The sequence below is a fragment of the Rattus rattus genome, chromosome 7, assembly GCF_011064425.1.
Source record: "Rattus rattus isolate New Zealand chromosome 7, Rrattus_CSIRO_v1, whole genome shotgun sequence".
NCBI classification, from domain to species: Eukaryota; Metazoa; Chordata; class Mammalia; order Rodentia; family Muridae; genus Rattus; species Rattus rattus.
In genome coordinates this window covers 85,445,925-85,455,774 of record NC_046160.1, presented here as the reverse complement: position 1 = coordinate 85,455,774, position 9,850 = coordinate 85,445,925, and the positions used below count along the sequence as shown (strand labels likewise).

The following is a 9,850-nucleotide window of genomic DNA, read 5'->3' as shown; positions in this document are numbered from 1 at the left end:
TAAAATGGGTTTTATTAATGGAAAGCTCCAGCTCTTTCCCTGTGGTGAATAATCAGCAAAAACATTCTCCAGACACCAGAGTGACAGGAAAATACATATAGAAAGACGAAAAGATAGAGTGTCATGGCCAGACTATCTTCTAAGAATCCACATGGAGAAGGAACCCCTTCCCAGGAGACAGCCATCCAGCTCTGAAATCCAAACGTTTCTGGGGACACCTTGGGTCCTTCTGAGAACTGCAAATCTCCTTGATCTATCTGCCTGCGGTGTTTTGGAGATGTTTACAGTCAAACCGTAACCCAAGACCTGCCTTTCAGGAAAAGAATAAGTGGTAATCTGACCTCAGACAGCTTTCTGCACTAGTCTTTGGGTGCCCTTCCCCCACCACACCTCCAGGGCCTCTGGGAAGGGGAGGAAGGCTGGAAGGAGGACCAGGCGCCTGCAGTGAGCAGTCTCCTGTCATTTGCTCCTTGTCTCTTCCCCAATTTCAGGGCCTATTAGTACCCGAAATTACAGAAGAGGAAGCCTGAAATTGTAGAGTGAGAAAAACTTAACTGCAGATTATATATTGCATTAGTGATAGACTGACTTTGAATATAGTTTTGTCAAACTCAAACCTATATGTCTTCTTTCTAGACTTCACAACACACGCACGCCAGCACACACACACACACACATGCACACGCACACGCACAGCACACACCACACACACATGCTGCACACACACACACACACACCACACACACACACATGCACACGCACACGCTCATGTGTACACTCAGATGCACTTCCCGACACAGAAGCACACATACACACACACACACACACGCACACACACACACTCACACACACACCTACACACACTCACACACACACACACACCACACACACACACACACATGCACGCACACGCACACACACCTTCTCTATGACTGTATTACCTAGTTCTGTGTATGGTCCTTCACTACTACAGGAAAGAATGTTGGTCAGATCTCAGTATCCATTATCCTTTGACTAAATGCTGCCAAGAGCACTGTCTTGTCCAGTCATAAAACGGAGGCTTCCCAGATCCTTTGTCTCCACCTGCAAGCAAACGCGCTATGTGGAATTTCTGAAGATGTCCTTGCCGAGAAACCGCTGCTTCTACTGTCTCACTCCCTGTTCCCCAAAACCTGAGTAAGGTGTGGTGCCAGTGGCAGGTGATACCCTGGGGTCCTGAGGTAAAGAGCCAGCCAAGTTTACTCAGTGGAGAGCACCGCCAAAGCAATACAGCCCCAGAAAGAGCCACCACCTGCTCTGACTCCCCTGGCGCCATCTGTGGGCAGAGCTGAGAAAGCACCAGATGTCCCTCTTCCTGAGGGCTCTGTGTTCCAGCGTCCCCTGTTACCACTGTGAAGATGTTGAAAGAAGTGGCAGCCTCTGCTAGTCACAGGATAAATGCATCAGTAAGCATTATATACTCCTCATTCAACTTAGGGGCTAGCACAGTTTCCAAGCAGCGGTTCTCAACCCGTGGGCGAAACCTAACTGGGGATACAAATCGCATATCCTGCATATCAGATATTTACATTATGATTCATAACAGTAGTAAGATTACAGGAAGTAGCAGCAGAAGCAGCAAAGGAAATAATTTTATGCATGGGGTCACCAAACATGAAGACTCATGTTAAAAAGTTCGAGGCATGAGGAAAGTTGGAGACCATTGCTCCTTAGTAACTGTGGGCTGTTGCCCAATCTCTGGAGTCTCCCTTTAAATTGCCCTAGAAAGGCTGTGTGCTGACTTACTTAGTCTGCGGATAAGATTCTTCTGTATCAACAGAAGTCTATCAGATGATAGGGAAGTTGACAGACGTCACACCGGAGGGAGTGCCGTAAATTGTCTGTCTTGCGGTCATTCGACTAGCAGTCCAAGGCTCCTTGCTGGAGTGCAATTTGTACACTGATCTCCATTTCAAGGACAGGTTCTGAACTGAGCCTGGCTAGAAGCTGAGCTGAGCTCATAGTTTTGTGATTCTTGCTCTTGGTGTTTGTCTGAACCGATGTCAAGGTCCTTTGTTCTTATTTCTTTTCTATAGATTATAGCACTTTAAAAAAAAAAACAAAAAACAAAAAAACGGCTTTAACCCAGTGTGAATACATCACGGGGGAGAGAAAGAAACCAAATGGACATTGCTGGACATTCCTGTCACAGGAAAGGCCTTTCATGCTGTGGATTCCCTACGTGAACTTTGTATACTGTGTAACCTTTGTAAGCCCTCTGTGCAGCAAAGTGGACACACACACATGCACACACACACACTCTGTCACACACATACACACATATACTCACACACACTCACACACACACAGTCACACACACTCACACACACATACACACACTCACACACACTCACACTGCCCATACACACACTGTCACACACATACACACATATACTCACACACACTCACACACACTCACACACACACATGCACACACATGTACACACACCCCACCACCAGGAGCTTTAACAGCCAGGCTCCTCCCACAGACCTCCCTAAATGTCATCATAGTGTTTCCAGTCTCTGTAACTGTCACAAAGATCATCTCTGGCCCCTTAACAGGACTCTCCTCAGATTATGCTTATTAGGTGAAAAGTCTGAACGAAAGCCACCAATCCCTGAATAGGAAAAACAACCAGTCTCTGAACTTCCCACAGAAACCTACCAATCCCTGAACTCCCCCAAGCTCAGGACTTGAAATCCCACCAATCCTCACCCTGTAAACCTCCGCTTTAGAAAGCTCCGCCCCTACCCCCAGGAACCCCTATATAAGCACCATACTTTGTCCAGTTCCCTGCTGTCTGCTCCCTCTAAGAAGCATAGACAGCCACTCCTGGATTCGTCCCTCCATACCCTGGACCCTCCGATAAATCTCTTTTGTGAGATTTGCTGCCTGGTGTGACCTTATCAGAAGAAGACAAGAAGCAATGAAGTTAAGAAGGAGAAAAGCAAAGTGAGAAGGAATGGGCTGAGGCTCCTGACTCTCGAGCTCAGCTGGGGATCCCCTCCCCTGGGAGCTGCAACACCTCTACTGAGGAGGCTTCCTCTCAGAGCTGTGTGGTTCCTGGGCTTCCGAGTCCCAAGATACCTTCCTATCCAAGCAAAAAGGCAAACAGACATCAGATGAAGATCATAAAACTTGAGGTCTATTGACAGCAGCAACACACTTTTAACCTAGAAACAATTGCTTTGATCTTGGAATAGAACAACATTCTGTTTGCCTCCCAAAAGTTCTGCAGTCTGTAGAGTAAATATAAATATTAGCAGCATTCTATGGGCACATGTGATGTGAGTGTCCATGCGTGCATGCGTGTGTGTGTGTGTGTGTGTGTGTGTGTGTGTGTGTGTGTGTGTGTGTGTGTACTGGTGCACATGTGCATACAGGCGTTTGAGCCTGTGCATGCACGGAGGCCAGAGGAAGACATCAGGTGTCCTGCTCTATGATTCTCTCCTTTATTTCCTTTACTCTCCCTAGAATCTGGAGTTAGGTTGGCAGTCAGCGAGCTCTATGATCCTCCTGTCTCTACCTCCTGCCCTCCACCCACATATATCTCTGAGGTTATAGGTATGTATGAGGCCAAGCTCAGCATTTTATGTGGGTGCTCAGATCTGAATTCAGGTCTTCATGCAGCTCTAAGTCATCTTTCCAATGGGCTTTTTGATTGAATATAACCAAAGACTGAGACACATCCACGGGGCTAGCCTTTGCTTCTCATGCAGTCTTTTTAAAACTAGGACTCCTGTGTGTCCAGTGCATATTTGTTCATATGCCTGGATGCGTGCACGTGCATGTACGTGTGTGTGTGTGTGTGTGTGTGTGTGTGTGTGTGTGTGTGTATGACAGATGTTGACATTGGATGTCTTTCTCAATCATGTTCCATTTTATTTACTGAGACTAGGTCTCCCTCTGAAGCCAGAACTAACCGGCTTGCCCCGGATCCTCTGTCCCTAGCTCCCTTGCACTGGGATTAAAGGCAACCTGATATGGATGCCCAGCGTTTTTCTGGGGAGGCCATGGATCTAAATTCCAATTCTCACATGTGCTTTATTCACGGAACCATTTCCCCAGCCCCCAAGAAACCTTTGAAGGAAGTAGCTTAACTTATGTCTATTTGGTTATTTATATTGCTTAGGTCTCTCAAGCTACCTATAATATTTAAAAACAGAAATTCATGTAAGGGTAAGAGGATGATGAAGTTAAAGATCAAAGCTTTCTCACCTTCCATTCGGGTTTCAGAGAGCATGCTTATGGTGGGGATGGAAGAGCGGCTCTCCCTGGGGTCCACATGTTAGCCCATCAAAGCGCTCTGTTTATATCTGGAAGGCTGACAGGAAAGGGCCAGAGAACGGTGGATCGGAATATATGCGAACAACAACAAGAAGAAAGGCATCTTCTGGAGAGTGAGGTCGGTTAACCACCCAGAGATTCATGTATGTTTTTGAAGCTTAGTGTCCAGTGTAACATTGGATGGAGAAAGACCGTAACCGGAGGTACAGGGGAATAAGCCCCTATCCTGAAAAATGGCTCACTGTCGACTTGAGAGAGGGCCACTTATTGCTGGAGTGGATTCTCTTAAGTGCAGCTCATCCACATTTCTGGTCTCTTTTGCTGGCTGATTCTTGCTCTCCCACTTCACTAGGTCATCAGACCTAAGCAGATCCCAGGGGCATATTCTTGGATTCCTTAGACTCGTTCCATTATGGAAATATACTTCTATTCTCTATAAATTGCCTAGTCTTGGGTATTTTGTAATAGCAACAACAATGACCTCAACAAAAAAATGATGAAGACACTCCCATCTATCCGTCATGTAGAAGTAGCCATGGAGAGAGCCACTGAAACCCTTATTCGTATTCTCTCTGTATTTCATGGTCTTTGTCTCTGGCTCGGTCTTGGCTAGCACAGGCTGGCCTTGAACTTGCTATGTAGCTGAGGATGATCTTGAACCACTTCCTGGTCCTCCTGCCATCTGTCTAGTTGCTGTTATTACTGTTATTGTAGGTTCATTCCACTGCGTTTGGCTTTGTTTTCTTCCTTTTGCACATAACCAAACTTAGTACACAGGCAGTCCCACTGGCCTGCTCTCAAGGGCCCAGCAGCAGCTTCTATCTCCAGCCACCACCAGGTACACCAGGTGTGTGCTGCACATAAAAGGGCCCCCAGACCTCTCTCTCTGCCCCCATCTTCTCTGGCCTCTCTGCCTTCTCTCGTGTGTGTCTTTCTCCCATGCCCCCTTTCTGTCCTCCTGTGTCCATGCTGGTCTGCCTCTATCTCTCCTTTATGTCCCTAAACCAAGAGGCCTTTACTCTCCCTAATAAACCTCTTACACTAGATCTGTCGCTCGGCATAATTTCTTAGGGGTGCCACCTCAGCACAGCCCCCCTCCCAATCCCCTCTCTTGCATTTTATCCTACGACAGACACATTCCTCTTCTGTAATGTAGCATGAAAATGAATGACTTTAATCAGCCACGATTGTCAAGTTCCTAAGTAGAGAAAATATTTTAGAATGGAGTGGGAGCAATGAAAATGGCAGCATTTATATACTTCATGGGTTCTTGGTGATAGTGATGACGTGTGAACCTCAGTGAAGCCTTAATAGGAAGCTTTGCACACAGAGGACACAGATGATGAGTTCAGTACAGAGAGCAGGTGAGAGGGCAACAGTCAGGCCTCCTCCTCCTCCTCTTCCTCCTCTTCCTCCTCCTCTTCCTCCCACTTCCTCCTCTTCCTCTTCCTCCTCTTCCTTCTCCTCCCACTTCCTCTTCCTGTACACTTTACCACATGTCTAGTAGAGTCAGAGGGTCAATGATTCCTAGCTTGGCCTGCTACTACAAAACACCTTCACCTTGGCATCAACAAACAGACTGAAGGTCTGAGAGGTTAGCATCCGTGGACTACATGCTTAGCCTTCAGAGGCCTGAGTTCAACCCCCAGTTCATACCACCCCTCCCCAAATGAAAACAAGCTACCTGTAACGATGGAGAAAATATCAGGAAATAAGTGCACATTAGGAATGGTAAACATAGTATAAAAACATAGTATAAAAACAGATTAATAAATAGCACAGTAGTGTTGAGCCAACAGAGTGACCCTGAGTGTCCAGACCTGACCACAAAGCTGAGCAGGTCCCTAGGTTCATGCTACTGTGAACCAGACAAGCCAAGAATTGGACCCCCACAGCCAGCATGTGGGGACCTATAGGTGTGAGGTCTTATTCATGGGGCTGGTGTGGGTCATGGGCTGGTGACTGATTCTAGTCTGGGTGTCCTACATCAATGGCAAGTTCAGGAAGGATGATTAAGTAGTCAACACTTCACCGGCCTCTGTGGTACCACATCACAGGCTGCCTCAAGAACAACACAGGTCTATGGAATGGACACTGCAGCACCTGAGGAAGCCTCCATGTTGACAGACACTCGTCACATCTTGATGTCTGCAGTATTAAAGAATGTTTTCATACCTACAAACAAACAAATGAACAAGTTAATGAACACAGTAAATATTGGTTTCATGGAGTCTCATGAACGTGTGTGTTTTGTATGTAAACATGTGGACATGGTGTGTGCAGGTGTGCATTGTACATGTGCATGTGAATATGTGTGCATGCATGTGTATGTATACATGAATATGCATACCTGTGTGCATGTATGCATTGTGTGCACATGTGCATACATGTGTGAATACATGTGTGAGCATGTATATGTGTTCATGTGTATGTATATGTACAAATATGTGTATATGTATGTATTCATGTTTTGAGAACAGAATGACCTTATTAAGCACATGCTAAGCACACATTCACTAGTGAGCTCTTTCCCAGTTCAGGCTGGTTGTTTCTATTAGCTGTCACTGTTACTAGAAATAGTAGGCGTAAGAAAATTGAACAGAAATATCTGTTCTGTGAATGGTTCCTGTGATGGTTTGTATATTGGGATGTGTGCCCTGGTTGAAATAGGTGTGTCACTGTGGGTGTGGGCTTAAGACTTTCACCCTACCCATCTGGAAGTCAGTCTTCTACCAGCAGCCTTCCAATGAAGATGCAGAACTCTCAGTTCTGCCTGCACCATGCCTGCCTGGATGCCATGTTCCCACCTTGATGATTATGAACTTAACCTCTGACCTGTATATACCCAAATATACATTGTCCTTCATAAGAGTTATCTTGGTCATGGTGTCTGTTCACAGAAGTAAACTAAGAAGTTCATACCAGGGACTGAGATGTTGCTGTGATAGGCCTGACCATGCTTTTGTTTGGAAGAATGTGGATTTGGGAACTTTGCATTTGGAAAGCAGTGGAATGCTTTAAATGGGGCTTAAAGGGGGTATCCTAGAAGGAATATAGGAAGACTTTCTTAATGAGAGTGATTTGAACTGTGCAGAGCTGGCTAAAGAAAGTTTTCAGAGGAGAAGAATAAAGAGGTAAAGTTTTCAGGCAGGAGTTCTGGAGCTTTGGAGTCAGGAGGCTTGGAAAACAGAAAAGCTAGTGATAATTTAATAGAACAAGGTGACCATGTACCTGCCCCAGCAAGCAGCAGAACTTGGTAGCTTTGGTCACATGGCTCTGGCTTTAGAGTCCAGGCTAGAAGGGACGACTGGGACAATTGATGCTGGCTAGCTGGAGCTACGAAATTAATGATGATAAAGAAGAGACCTTTCCTCTGGCAGTAGCCATCAGGTGAGCCAAGATGGGTGCATACAAATATATCTAGGAGCTGTGGAAGAAGAAGCAGTCCGACATGATGTGCTTTCTTCTGAGGGTCCACTGCTGGCAATACTGCCAGTTCTCTGCACTGTACAGAGCTCCCCGCCCCATCCAGCCTGATAAAGAAGGCTGGGATACAAGGCTAAGCAAGGTTGTGTCCTTTACAGGATTAGTGTCTGCCGTGGTAGTCGCAAATGCCCAGTTCCTAAGGGTGTAACTTACGGCAAGCCTGTTCACCACGGTGTTAACCAGCTGAACTTTGCCCGAAGCCTTCAGTCTGTTGCTGGGCAGAGAGCTGGGCGCCATTGTGGAGCTTTGAGAGTCCCGAATTCCTACTTGGTTGGTGAAGATTTCACATATAAATTTTTTGAGGTTATCCTCATTGATCCATTCCATAAAGCTATCAGAAGAAAGCCTGACACCCAGTGGATCACCAAACCAGTCCACAAGCACAGAGAGATGTGTGGGCTGACGTCTGTTGGCTGCAAGAGCCATGGCTTTGGAAAGGACCACAAATTCCATCACACTATTGGTGGATCTCTCTGGGCAGCCTAGAGAAGGGGCAATACTCTCCAACTCCACTGTTACTGCTGATACATGTAGTATTTGTAAAATTCATATCGAATAAAAATTTAGAACAGTAAAGAAGAAGAAGAGGAAGAAGAAGAGGAAGAAAAAGAAGAAGAGGAGGAGGAGGAAGAAGAGGAGGAGATGAAATTTCTGGGAAGTGTTTTCTGAGAGCACAAGAGGCCATCTTCCAGAGAGCCAAGGTTGTACCTCTGCTGCAGCTGTAATCGGTAATGTGTGAGAGTCACTTAGGTGGTACTGGTTTTGAAGGCATGAAGGGGTCATGAAGAGCAGCTGAGGCTCAGCTCTGAGAGAGGCCGTGGAAGGCCATTGATGAAGATGCAGCTTCAGTTGTAGTTGACGGCCCAGGACTGAAGGGTCATGCAAAGGATTTGAGGCTTGGCAACATGAAGAGCACCTATGAGAGGCTATTGGTGAAGCCTAGTTGCAACAGAAGACCCCGGTGTTTTGGAGATGCCAGTACCATGGGATGATCACCAAAAACAGCAGCAGCAGTGGAGTGGATCCACCTGAGCTTAGAGTGCTACAGAGGGCAGAGCTGAAGAAGTGATGCCAGACCTTTGGAGGAGCCCAGAAGATCGTGTGTGGATCCCAGACATTGAAACAAGAAGCTATAACATTGAAGTTGCCTTGGAGACCCTAAGATGTTAGAGATGCCAGAGCTTTGGGATATCTGCTGAGGAAAGCTGCTGACAAAGAGTGGAACCAGCCCAGGAGAAAGAACATTGTTGTAGTCAACAAAGATTAAAAATGGAATGGAAATCTGAATACTATTTTGACATCAGACATGGAGATGCTGAGTTTGGAGTTTGCCCATCTGGTTTTGTATCTTGATTTGGGGATTATATTTAAGTGATTGAATCTTAGAAGAGACTTTGAACTTTGGAGTTTTAGCAATGTTGATACTGCTATAGACTATGCAGACTTTGGAATTTGGACTAAACGTACTTTTTTATTATGCTGTGTCTAGGTGTGGCTCCCATAGACTCATGTGTTTGAATAAGCCAATGGGGGCCAGGGAGTGGAATGTGACAGTTTGTATATGCTTATACCAGGGAATGACACTATTCGGAGATGTGGCCTTGTTGGAGTAGGTGTGTCACTGTGGGCTTGGGCTTAAAGACCCTTTTCTTAGCTGCCTGGAAGCCAGTGTTCTGCTATCAGCCTTCAGATAAAGATGGAGAACTCACAGCTCCTCCTGCACCATGCCTGCCTGGATGTTGTCATGGTACCACCTTGATAGACTGAACATCTGTACCTACAAGCCAGCCCCAATTAAATGTTGTCCCTATAAGAGTTGTCTTGGTCATGGTGTCTGTTCACAGCAGTAAACCCTAACTAAGACAGTACCATAATGGTAGTCCATCTTTATAAAGTTGCAAATGAAATGAATAAAAGCATTCCAATTTGAAATTTTCAGTAACTATTTCAAAAGGCCAAATCTTTATTTGAGTTCACAAGTCTTAAGTGACTTTAGTTCTGTTACTCTGTGTGTGAGCTTAGTCATTCTGTCAACCC

The 9,850-nt window shown here is 45.8% G+C and overlaps 1 pseudogene; it reads left to right on the top strand.

Moving 5' to 3' along the window:
- The first annotated feature begins 7,727 nt into the window (after positions 1–7,727).
- On the top strand, positions 7,728–8,338 carry LOC116906124 (annotated as a pseudogene).
- The last annotated feature ends 1,512 nt before the right edge of the window (positions 8,339–9,850 follow it).